Source organism: Scyliorhinus canicula, chromosome 1 (assembly GCF_902713615.1).
Source record: "Scyliorhinus canicula chromosome 1, sScyCan1.1, whole genome shotgun sequence".
Taxonomy (NCBI): Eukaryota; Metazoa; Chordata; class Chondrichthyes; order Carcharhiniformes; family Scyliorhinidae; genus Scyliorhinus; species Scyliorhinus canicula.
This window is the reverse complement of record NC_052146.1, coordinates 207,572,963-207,585,289: the sequence shown is the minus strand read 5'-3', so window position 1 is coordinate 207,585,289 and position 12,327 is coordinate 207,572,963. Positions and strand designations below refer to the sequence as shown.

Genomic DNA, 12,327 nt, shown 5'->3' with positions numbered 1-12,327 from the left:
ACACACTGGAAGGGAATTAGAAATCAGAAGTCTTGAAGTGCATGCATCTCTTTTATTTTCTGCTGTCCACCCAAAAGCAAGTATTTCTGCTAAGACAATATGGGTACAAATGTGAACCACATAATTTACAGACAGAACCTTGATCTTCAAAACCCAAAGATCACGTAGCTAGCTGTAACTCTTGTTGACCTTCCTTCATTCTTGTGGCTACCTTTAGTTCCTCAGTGGTTTAAATCTTTTAAGTGGTGGAAGTATGGGTAACTGCAACACCAGCCTGTCTTGGGTCACACCAGAGAAAGGAACAAAACAACACAAGATTATACTAAAAAACAAATTATGTCGAAAAAGAATGACTAACGGCTAAGATAACTTTCTATTTCTTTGTTTTTACTTGCAAAGTGAGCATCAGTAAAAGCAGATCAAGTAGCAGTTGAAGCTAAGTCTGTGCTGGTTGAATGCCCCGTGGCAGTGTGAGGTCTTACCACATCTCCAACAGTCCAATGAACAGTGGACACAGCTATCATATACTATGAAAAAGACTCAGAACACAAGGTAATTCAGCAGGGACATCCCATCACTATCAATTACTTAATCAAAGTATTTTTCTTCCTTTCATTAGAACTGTTGCAGCAAACCTTTACTCATCTGCTTCCAGATTCCAATAACCAGTCTGACCACATCTGACGTATTCTCTTGCATGCAGTTTTGCCCTCATTCCCCCATTGTCATTCCCAAGGAAACCACTAACTCATGTTACTCTCTCACACAAACATAAATAGCAATGAAAAGTAATCACTACTCCTGTGGCGATGGGGATATTTTTGACACGCATGTAGGCACTGAACAGGTACAGTAGAATACATTTTATCCTGAAAATTGTTTGAGAAAACTCGCTGCCTCTAATCACTCTCATTTATATATGCACAGCTGGCTCCATGCATCAAAGTGACAAAAGAAAATCAAAAATGTGTCTTGTACACAGCAAGGAAATGTGTTTATCATGCATACCCAGGGGTTTGATTCATTACTTACAAATTGTGATATTGAAAAAAATTAAAATCAAAATCAATCCTAATCTATACTGAATCTGGAAATTAACAATAATCTGGATTAATCCAGATGATAGTATCTTCCTCCTAGTTAATTATATGACTGACTGACAATTCATAACCAAACTCACACGATATCCCATAAACCTTAAACTTACTGATGGTGACATTTGTGGTAATCTGCAAATGGTCTCACTTAGTGTTGCCTAGACGTTTTACACAAGCAATAATATATTTTTGTCCTTCTATCTTTATTGCTTTCTTCATTCCTTTCATAAATTTCTCTTATATTGGACAGCTACATCTCATCTACGTAGAAAAACATTTTTATAGCAAATTCACCTACATTAAACAGTATTGCTATTTGGAATTACTTATTGTCCAACCTCAGCTAAATCTGAATGGAACTGTGACAACACCATTATCTCAATCAAAAATTAACCTTAACTCTGAATTTTTGATTTCAATACAAATGATAATATTTTCATAGAATTCAATCCGTATTTTAGTACCTTATTTTCAATAGAGGAATTTCATCTTTAAAAAAAACTTTAATCTTCTAGCTGTTCATTCAGAAACTATTAAATAATAGCTTGCTAAATAGTCTGCTTCACTGGCTAGTCCTGTAAATATAGTTAAATGAGGCTAATGTACATTACTGACAAGATACATGAGGGAACAAAATATTTTCCATTTAACATGAAGTCACCAGACATAGTTAGACAGGCAGTGTTACATGACTGCACCCTTTTCAGTAAATTCTGGGAACTAGGGTGTGAACAATGTAACTACAAAAAGAAAAATAACATAACCTGTGCGGCAATCAATCACATCAAAGAATAGTAGAGACTGTCAGATTTGGGAAAATGTAGTCAAGTGGTACTTTCCTTTGCAAAGTTCAGAAGTAATTTATGAAAACTATACTCACATGACCACATCAGACCTTTATCACCACTGAAATATCTACATTAAAATTTCAAATGCTAATTTGAGACCAGATACTTTGGCAATGTCATAATTGTCACGACAGTAAAGCAATGGAACACATATGGATTAATCAGTGTCAGTAATCTCAGGAAAGGGATGCCGTGAGGAATGCACAGCAACTCTGATGTCATGGGGTGCCTGAGCTTCTTGAACAGTGCAAAGCTGATGATTTTCACTTTTGCATTGTGTAGCTCCTGTTGCGTCTTGGCCCTGTTGCAAATTAGTCATGTCTGAACAGACACAGCAGTTTAAAAAGTGGGCCACCCATGTCAATTCCTGATCTAGAGTAAGTTTGCGTGGGTGGATTGAACATACCACAATTCTATTAAGCAAAGAAGAAATTGTAGCTTATTTTGTTAATTGTTTTTTTAAATTTACACCACCAAAGGGAACAACATCCACACTATAAAACATATAACTTAGACGTACAGATCAATTATCTTCCAATACCCAGCAAAATAAAAATGCTTTGATTGCTCTCTCATTCTCATTTTAAAAAAAATTTAGATTAACCAATTATTTTTTCCAATTAAGGGGCAATTTAGCATGGCCAATCCACCTACTCTGCACATTTTTGGGTTGTGGGGGCGAAACCCACGCAGACACGGGGAGAATGTGCAAACTCCACACGGACAGTGACCCAGAGCCGGGATCGAACCTGGGACCTCAGCGCCGTGAGACAGCTGTGCCAACCACTAGGCCACCATGCTGCCCTCTCTCCTCATTCTCATAATAAACTTATTCTCATAATAGCAAGGACAATTGGTGGGTATTTCAAGACACTTTACTGGAGTGTTAACAGACAAACTTTCACCCTGAGCAACAAAGGAGAGCAACAATTTGAAGAAAGAATTTATTAAGACTAGGTAATTAGAAAAGTTAACAAGTAAGCCAAAGTACATTTAAGTTCAAGACATGGCAGGTGAGTGGAATCTGTGACTTGTCTTGGACCCTACCGGCACCCTAGATAACCACATGTGCAGGAAGTGCTCCCAATAGCAGAAACTTGTGCTCTGGGTTTTGGAGCTCGAGTGACGTCTGGAGGCACAGTGGCGCATCCGCGAGGTTGAGAGTTACATGGATAGCATGTTTAGAGAGGTGGTCACACTGCAGCTTAAGGGATCGGAGGAAAGAAGGGTAACCACGAGGCAGTCCAAGAGAAACAGACAGATGGTGCTGTAGTCCCCTGGGGTCCTGCTCTAAAATCAGTTTTCCATTTTGGAAGCTGATGAGGGCACTGGTGCCTCAAGGAAGTTCAGTCAGAGCCAGGTTTCTGCCCCCACAAATGGGATGACTGTACAGAAGGGGAGAATGAAGGCAGGAGGAGTGATCGTGATAGGGGGATTCATTAGTTAGGGGAACAGACAGCTGTATCTGCAGCCAGTCGTGACTCCAGGGCGGTGTGTTGCCTCCTCAGGACCAGGGTCAGGGATGTCACTGAATGGCTGTGGAGCATCCTAAAGGGAGAGGGTGTAAAGTCAGAGGTCGTGGTACACGTTGGTGCCAATGATAGAGGTAGAATGAAGGATGAGGTCTAACATCAAGAATTCAGGGAGATGGGCAGCAGATTAAAAAGCAAGACTTCAAGAGTTGTAATCTCTGGAGTTCTCCTGGTACCACGTGCTAATGAGTACAGAACTAGGAGACTTGGGAAGATGAATGCGTGGCTCAAGAGTTGGTGCAGGAGGGAGGGTTTTAGATTCCTGGATCACTGGGACCGTTTCTGGAGAAGGTGGAACATGTACAGCCGAGACATTTTCTGGAGAAGGTGGAACACGTACAGCCGGGACAGTGCACATCTGAACCAGAATGGGACCAACATCCTTGCGGGTGGGTTTGCTGGTGGTGTTATGAGGAGTTTAAACTAGTTTGGCAAGGGTAGGGGACACAGAGCATTAGTACAATAGCGACACAGCATACTATAGCAAAGGAACCAAGACAGAGGGAGTTTAGCCGTGTTGAGCTCCAAAGGTGTAAGACAAAGTTGGATGACCTCTACTTTAATGCTAGGAGCATTACAGGTAAGACTGATGAGTTAGGGTGTGGATTGACACATGGAACTGTGATATTGTTGCCATCCCAAAGATGTGGCTGAGGGAGGGGTACGACTGGCAGCTCAACATCCTGGGGTATAGGATCTTCAGGCGAAATAGAGAAGGGTACAAAGAGGAGGTGGTGTCACATTAATTAAGGAATCAGTTATTGCAGCAAGGAGGGATAATATTTTGGAAAGGTCTTCAAATGAGCATTTATGGGTAGAGTTAAGGAAGAACATGGGGCACTCACATTGCTGGGAATGTATTATATGCCCCCAAACATTTGGCGGGCAATAGAGGAGCAGATAGAGGTGTGTAAAACTAATAATAGGGTAATATATTAAGGGATTTCAACTATCCCAACATTAATTTGGATAACCCCCGTAAAGGGTTTAGAGGGGGAGGATTTCTTGAAATGTATTCAGGAGAGGTTTTTATGTCAATGTGTAGAAGGTCCAACAAGGGATGGCGCAGTGCGGGATCGAATTCTGGGGAACAAAGCCAGGTGTTCGAGGTGACAATGAGGAGTACTTTAGTGATAGCGACCACAAGACAGTACAATTTAAGTTTGTTATGGAAAAGGAAAAAGATAATCTGCAAAAAATGGTTTTGGATTGAAGGAGGGCATATTTTATTAAAATAAGGCAGGATTTGGCAAAACAGACTGAGAACAGCTTCTTGTGGGAAAATCTTCAGCAGAGCACTGGTGGGCACTCATAAAGGAAATGGGGAGAGTACAGGGCCCAAAATGTTAGGGTGAAATGTAGGAGCAACAAGCCCAGAGAACCCTGGATGTTTAGGAATATTCAGGACTGGATAAGAGAGAAAAGTTAAGTTTTTCGCAAGTACAAAGGGAGCAAATCAGCGGAGGCCTTAGAGGAGTAAAGAAAGTGCAGGGGAGAACTTAAAAAAGTAATTAGGAGAGCAACAAAGGGGCATGAAAAAGCACTGATGGGAAAGATTACAGAGAAGCCCAAGATATTTTGCAAGTACATAAAGAGGAAGTGGATAAAGGGAAAGGGTAGGGCCCTTAGGGACCAAAGGCGCAATCTGTGCATGGACAACACTGGTAAGGTGTTAAACGGGTACTTCACATCTGTCTTCGCTTGGCGGGGGGGGTGGGGGTGGGGAGGATATAGGTACAGAATGCAGAAGGACTTTGAGGTTCTTGAACAATTTGACACAGGGAGTGAAGTTATTGGAGCTTTAAGAGGGCTCAAATCCCCAAGTCCTGATGAGTTGTAACCCAGGTTGCTGTGGGAGGCAAGGGAGGAAATTAATGGGGGCGGGATTCTCTGACCCTGCACCGGGTCGGAGAATCGCCGGATGGCCGCGCAAATCGCGCCACGCCGCCCCGTCACCGGCATACCATTCTCTGCAGAGCGGAGAATCAGCGCCATTGGCGCCGGCGTGGTTGGCGCGGCGCCGGACGCGGCCGGCCCACGGATTCTCCGGCCCGCATGGGCCGAGCGGCCGTAAGAAAAGAGCCGAGTCCCGCCAGCGCCGTCCTAACCTGCTCTGGGCCGGCGGGACCTCGGTGTGTAAGGGTCGGGTGGCGGCCTTTGTGGGGTGGGGGGAGATCCGATACTGGGGGGGCCTCCGATGTGGCCTCGCCCGCGATCGGGGCCCACCGATCGGCGCGCCAGCCTCTGTGGCTGGGGGCCTCCTTTTCTACGCGCCAGCCCCTGTAGTCCTGCGCCATGTTGCATCGGGCCCGGCGCACCGAAGGAGGCTACTGCGCATGCGCGCATTGGCGTCGATGCCACTGTGCATGTCCTCGTTGGCGCCGGCGCATGCGTGGATCCCACAGCGCACAGTTCGCGCCGAGATCTGCAGCTGGAGCAGCGTGAACCTATGGGGAGTGCCATAGGATTGGAGGACAGCTAATATGGTTCCACTTTTCAAGAATAGTGGTAGAGATAAACCAGGGATTAACAGACCAGTGAGTCTCACATCAGTGATAGAGAAACGATCGGAGGAAGTTCTGAAGGGTAAAATCAATCTCCAATTGGAGAGGCAAGGTTTGATCAGGGAGTCAGAGGGAGGTCATGCGTAACAATTTTGATTGAATTTTTAAAGTGGTGATTGGGTGTGTAGTTGAGGGTAGTGCAGTTGATGTGGTTTATGTGGATTTTAGCAGAGTCTTTGGCAAGGTCCCACATTGGGGACTGATAAAGAAAGTAAAAGCGCTTGGGATCCAGGCTCACTTGGTAAGCTGGATCCAAAACTGACTTAGTGGAAGGAGACAGAGGGTGGTGGTAGAAGGCTGATGGACTGGAGGCCAGTGTCCAGTGGCGTACCACAGGCATTAGTGCTAGGTCCTTTTTTGCACAGCGGCACAGTGGTTAGCACTGCTGCCTCACGGCGCCAAGGACCCGGGTTCGATCCCGGCCCCGAGTCACTGTCCATGTGAAGTTTGCACATTCTCCCAGTATCTGCGTGGGTTTCACCCCCACCCACAACCCCAAAATGTGCAGGGTAGATGGATTGGTCACGCTAAATTGCCCTTTAATTGGAAAAAAAAATTGGGTACTTCTTAAGTTTAAAAAAAGGATTTTAGGAAGATATAGACAGGTTGGTCAGATAGAATTTAACCCTGAAAATATGAGTGATGCACTTTGGAAGGGGTAACAAGACAAGGGATGCCAGGTCATTAGGAACCTCAGAGGAACCAAGGAATCTTGGGAGTCCTTGTCCACAGATCTCTGAAGGTGGTAGAACAGGTTAACTGGGTAGTAAAGAAGACTTATGGGACACTTGCCGTCATCAGTCATGGCATAGATTATAAAAGCAGGGAGTTTATGTTGGAGCTGTACAAAATTGTGGTTAGGCTTCAGCTGGAGTACTATGTGCAGATCTGGTCACCTCACCAAAGGAAGGATCTGATTGGACTGGACGGAGTGCAGACGAGATTCACTAGGATATTGCCTTGGATGGAGCATTTGAGCTATGAAGAGAGGCTGGATAGGCTCATGTTGTTTTCTTCAGAGCAGAGAAGGCTGAGGGGGTCCTGATTGAGGTATATAAGATTATGAGGGCTATGGACAGGAAGGTGGATTTTAGCAGATTATGAGGGAGGTGGATAGGAAGCAGCTGTTCCCTTAGTTGAAGGATCAATCATAACTATAAGGGTAGAACCAGGAGGCTAGAGGGGATTTGAGGATAGGATTTTTCACCCAGAGATTTTTTTGGGAGGGGTGGGGGGCTGACCCACAACCTTTAAAATGTATGTGGATGAGCACTTGAAATGTCATAACATTCAAGGCTATGGGCCAAGTGCTAGAAAGTGGGATTAGCATAGTTTTGTCAGTGTAGACTTTGTGGGCCTCTTTTGTACTGTTTGACACTATGACTCGGTTAGATTTTAAGGAGGGCCTTAAAAGGTGAGAGAGAGGCAGACACATTCAGGAGGAATTCCAGAGCTTAGGTCATAGCCAGCTGACGCTATATCTGCCCACCAATGGTGAAGCAATGAAAGTCAGGGATAGCCAAGAGGCCAGAGTTGTTCAAGACAGAGTTCTTGCAGAAGTGTAGGACTAAAGATTACAGAGACCGCAAGAGTAAAGGCCAAGGATTTGAACGCAATGATGAAAATTTGATAATTGACGTGTGCTGGATCAAGACATAATGTTGGTGAGTGAGCACAGAAATAGTGAGTGAACTGAACTGGTGGAAGAGAGGATGCATGTGATAGATTTTTGAACGTGCTCAAGTTTACAATGGTAGTGGAAGCTGAGTGGGCGAGGAAAACGTTGGAAGAGTGGAGTCTGGATGAACAAAGGAATGGATATGGTTTCAGCAACAGATGAGCTGCAGCAGAGCGGAGATTAACAATATTAGACAGATGGAAACATGCAGTTATGGTAAAGTGTAGGACAGAATTGAAAAAGTAATTGAGGAATATGTGGGTTTTAACTGCACGGGTGAGGTGTAAAATGTGGTTGGGAGGCTTTAAAGGCGGTGGTGAGGGGTGAGGTGATCTTGTTCAAAGCTAGGTGAGACAAAAAGGAGGTTGGAACGTCAGAGGGTAATAGATGAGATGCTGGAGGTGGGCAGGAGGTATGCAGAAGAGAGGGACCCAGCGCAGTTGGAAAAGAGGTAGGAACTCCAGGTGAGCTTTGACCGGCTATCTACCAGGAAGGCGGTACGCCAATTGAGGTGAGCAAGTAGGGCAGTTTACGAGCATGGAGAGAAGGCGGGCCGTATGCTGGCGGGTCAACTCCGTAGGGAGGCTGTGGCAAGGGACATTTTCCAGGTGCGGGACAGGGCAGGGAAGTTGGTGGTAGCTCCAGATCAGATTAACAAGCTCTTTAAGGAATTCTATGACAGGTTGTACAGGTTAGAGCTACGTGGGGAAGGCCGGGAGATGCAGGAATTTCTAGATGAGCTGGAGAACCCGAGGTTAGGGGGGGGGGGGGGGGGGGGGGGGGGGGGAAGAAACAATGCTACATTAGAGGGTGCGATAGTGAAGCAGGCGATAAAAGATACCGATTGGGAGGATGCAGTCGGGGAAGGTGGCAGGGCCGGACGGTTTTCAGGTGGAATATTATAAAAAATAAGCTGGTTCTGCTGATGGTGGGGATGTTTGAGGAGGCGATAGGGAAGGGGGTGTTACCACAAACTTTGGGGCAGGCATCGATTTCCCTGTTACTTAAGAAAGATAGGATCTGACGGAGTGTGGGTCGTAAAGGCCCATATCACTTTTAAACGTGGACGCAAAGATATTGGCAAAGTACTAAGTGGCAGGTAGGCAAGAGGAGTGCCTCCCGAAGGTGATAGGTGAAGATCAGACGGGGTTTGTGAGAGGGAGGCAGCTCTTTTCACACATTCGGAGGGTATTGAACGTAGTTATGGTACCGGCGGAGGGGAAGGAAACAGAGGTGGTTGTGGCATTGGACGCTTAGAAATCGTTTGACCGGGTAGAATGGGGTACTTGATGGGAGTTCTAAAACGGTTTGGAATTGGACCCAGATTTGTGGACTGGGTAAAGCTATTATATAAGGAGTCAAGGGCCAGTGTCCGGAAAAATAACATCGGCTCAGAATACATTCCTCTCCACCGTGGGACTAAGCAGGGATGACCTATGTCCCCCCTGCTGTTTGCACTCGCAATTGAGCCACTGGCCATTGCATTAAAAAGTTTTGGCATATGTAAAGGGTTAGTGCACGGGGAAGGGATAGAGCATAGGGTGTCCTTAAATGCCGATGACTTGTTATTATACGTGTCGGAACTAAGTGTTAATAGTGTTATGGGCTAGGGTTTAGAGAACCCCGAAGTGTATCATGGAGTTCACCTGACCCACAACTTTTAATAGATTGTGGTTATGGGGAGTACACGGGTCTACTCTGCAGATGTGATGCAGCATAAATCTACAGTACTTTTAAATTAAAACAATGTTTATTCATGAAACCAGTTAACACTTTATAAGTCCACAGTAAACATCTTAACAACTATCAACACCAACAAATCCCCCAAAGAATACAGTACTCTCTAAATAACTGTTAATCTTTCCTTGCAACATCCATAAGACAAAAATAACTTTTTTACAGAAAGACATCAGGTTTAACTTCACTACTGAGAACAGTTACCACTTTGAATTCACGAAATGAACATTCATAAGCTTGCAGAGATTCAGACACATCTTGCTGTGACTGCAGCTTCTCCAAATCTAAAACGAAACTAAACACACCGTGTAGCTGCGAGCCCAAAGTGAAAGTAAAAGCAGACCGACAGCCCAGCTCCACCCACACTCTGACATCACTGATAAACACCCATTTCTTATTTTAAAAAATAATAATTTTAGATTACCAATTATTTTTCCCAATTAAGGGGCAATTTAGCGTGGCCAATCCACCTACTCTGCACATTTTTGGGTTGTGGGGGCGAAACCCACGCAGACACGGGGAGAATGTGCAAACTCCACACGGACAGTGACCCAGAGCCGGGATCGAACCTGGGAACTCAGCGCCGTGAGGAAGCTGTACTAACCACTAGGCCACCGTGCTGCCCTCTAAACACCCATTTCTTAAAGGTGCAGTCATGACAGTTATCTTATAAAACCTCATTTCTTAAAGGTACTCTCACATGCCAATAGGCGGAATATCGGAGCGGCTTCGGCTGTTTGGGTTTTTCTCAGGGTACAAATTAAATCCAGACAAGAGTGAATATTTTGTGGTGTCTCAGCCAGGGGTGGGGCAGGGATGGGGGGGCTGTCATTCCGTAAGGCAGGGACTCACTTTAGATGCCTGGGGGTGCAGGTCGCTTGAGATTGGGGGGGGGGGGGGGCGGGGCGCTCTGTAGGTACAACATTTCTAGCCACTGGCAGGTCCCTCTGTCTCTGGCAGGTCGGGTAAAGGAGATTAAAATGAACATTCTGCTGCGATTCCTGTTTATTTTTCAATGCCTGCCAATTTTCCTACCAAAGGCATTTTGTAGAGATTACCTCGTTCATATGGGGAGGGAAGGTGGCCAGAATTTAAAAAGGTGCTACTACAGAGAGGAAGGCAGGCAGGAGGTTTGGGTCTTCCAAATCCTATGTATTATTACTGGGCGGCGAATGTGGAGAAGATAGGGAGCTGGGTCAGAGGGGTTGACTCCCAATGGGTCAGAATGGAGGAGAGTTTGGGTAGGGGGTTGGGATTGAAGGAGCTAGCCACAGCGCTGCTACCGACGGCCCCGGGGAGATACTCAGGGAGTCCGGTAGTAATAGCTTCATTGAGAATTTGGAGGCAGTTTCGACAGCACTTCGGGTTGGGGGCAGGGTCAAGGGAAATGCCGATTCGGGAGAACCATAGATTTGAGCCAGGGAAGTGGGATGGAAATTTTCAGAGATGGGAGGAGAAAGGAATTAGGACACCAAAAGATTTGTTTCTTGGGGGTTGTTTTGCGGGATTGAAGGAGCTGGGAGCAAAGTATAGGCTGGAGCAGGGGGAAATATTTAGATGCATGCAGGTTCGAGACTTTGCCAGAAAGGAGATACAGAGCTTCCCAGTAGAGCCGGCTTCCACATTGCTGGAGGAGGTGCTGATGACAGGGGGACTGGAGAAGTGGGTAGTATCGGCAGTTTATGGGACTATTTTGGAGGAGAAAGCGCCGCTAGAAGGGATTAAGGCAAAGTGGGAGGAAGAGTTGGGAGAGGGTATGGAGGAGGGGATCTGGTGTGAGGTGCTCCGGTGGGTGAAATGCATCCACCTCGTGTGCGAGGTTGAGGCCGATACAGCTGAAGGTGGTGTATTGAGCATACCTTACAAGGGCGAGGATGAGCCGGCTCTCTGAGGGGGTAGAAGATATATGTGAACGTTGCGCCGGGGGGGGGGGGGGGGGGGGCAAACCACGTTCATATGATTTGGTCCTGTGCAAAGCTGGAGGATTACTGGAAGGAGGTGTTTAGGGTAATCTCTAAAGTGGTGCACATAAAACTGGACCCGAGCCCTCGGGAGACCATGTTCGGGATGTCGGACCAGCCGTGGTTGGAAACGCGCGTGGAGACAGATGTTGTAGTCTTTGCCTCGTTGATCGTTCAAAGGCGGATCCTGTTAGGGTGGAGATCAACCTCCCCACCCTGTGCCCTGGCGTGAGGATCTGCTGGAATTCTTGACGCTTGAAAAGGTCAAATTTGAACTGAGGGAAAGGATGGAGGGATTCTGCAATTCATGGCCGTTATTCATAGAATTTACAGTGCAGAAGGAGGCCATTCGGCCCATCAAGTCTGCACCAGCTCCTGGAAAGAGCGCCCTATGCAAGGTCAACACCTCCACCCTATCCCCACAACCCAGTAACCCCACCCAACACTAAGGGCAATTTTGGACACTATGGGCAATTTACATGGCCAATCCACCTAACCTGCACATCTTTGGACTGTGGGAGGAAACCGGAGCACTCGGAGGAAACCCACACACACACGGGGAGGATGTGCAGACTCCGCACAGACAGTGACCCAAGCCGGAATCGAACCTGGGACCCTGGAGCTGTGAAGCAATTGTGCTATCCACAATGCTACCGAGCTGTGCACTTTTGCGAATTGGATCACATTGACCATTAGGGGGGGTTGGGGGAAGGGACATTGTATGTGTTAATGGAGACTATGGGTGATTCCTGATTCCTCTTTGTCATTTGTTTATGTTAACATGTGGCCTAATGTTTGGGGGTTTGGTGGGAGGATGGGATCGTTGTTATTGATATGGGGATTGACATTACATTTGTTACTGATTATTATTTATTGTTGGGTGTAAAGTTTGGAGAAAATGTGAAAAAGG

At 46.1% G+C, this 12,327-nt stretch overlaps 1 protein-coding gene across 1 annotated transcript in view; it reads right to left on the bottom strand.

Annotated features, from left to right (window-relative positions):
* LOC119971323 (SLX4 interacting protein) overlaps nt 1-12,327 on the bottom strand; it is a 229,150-nt gene that overhangs the window by 108,146 nt on the left and 108,677 nt on the right.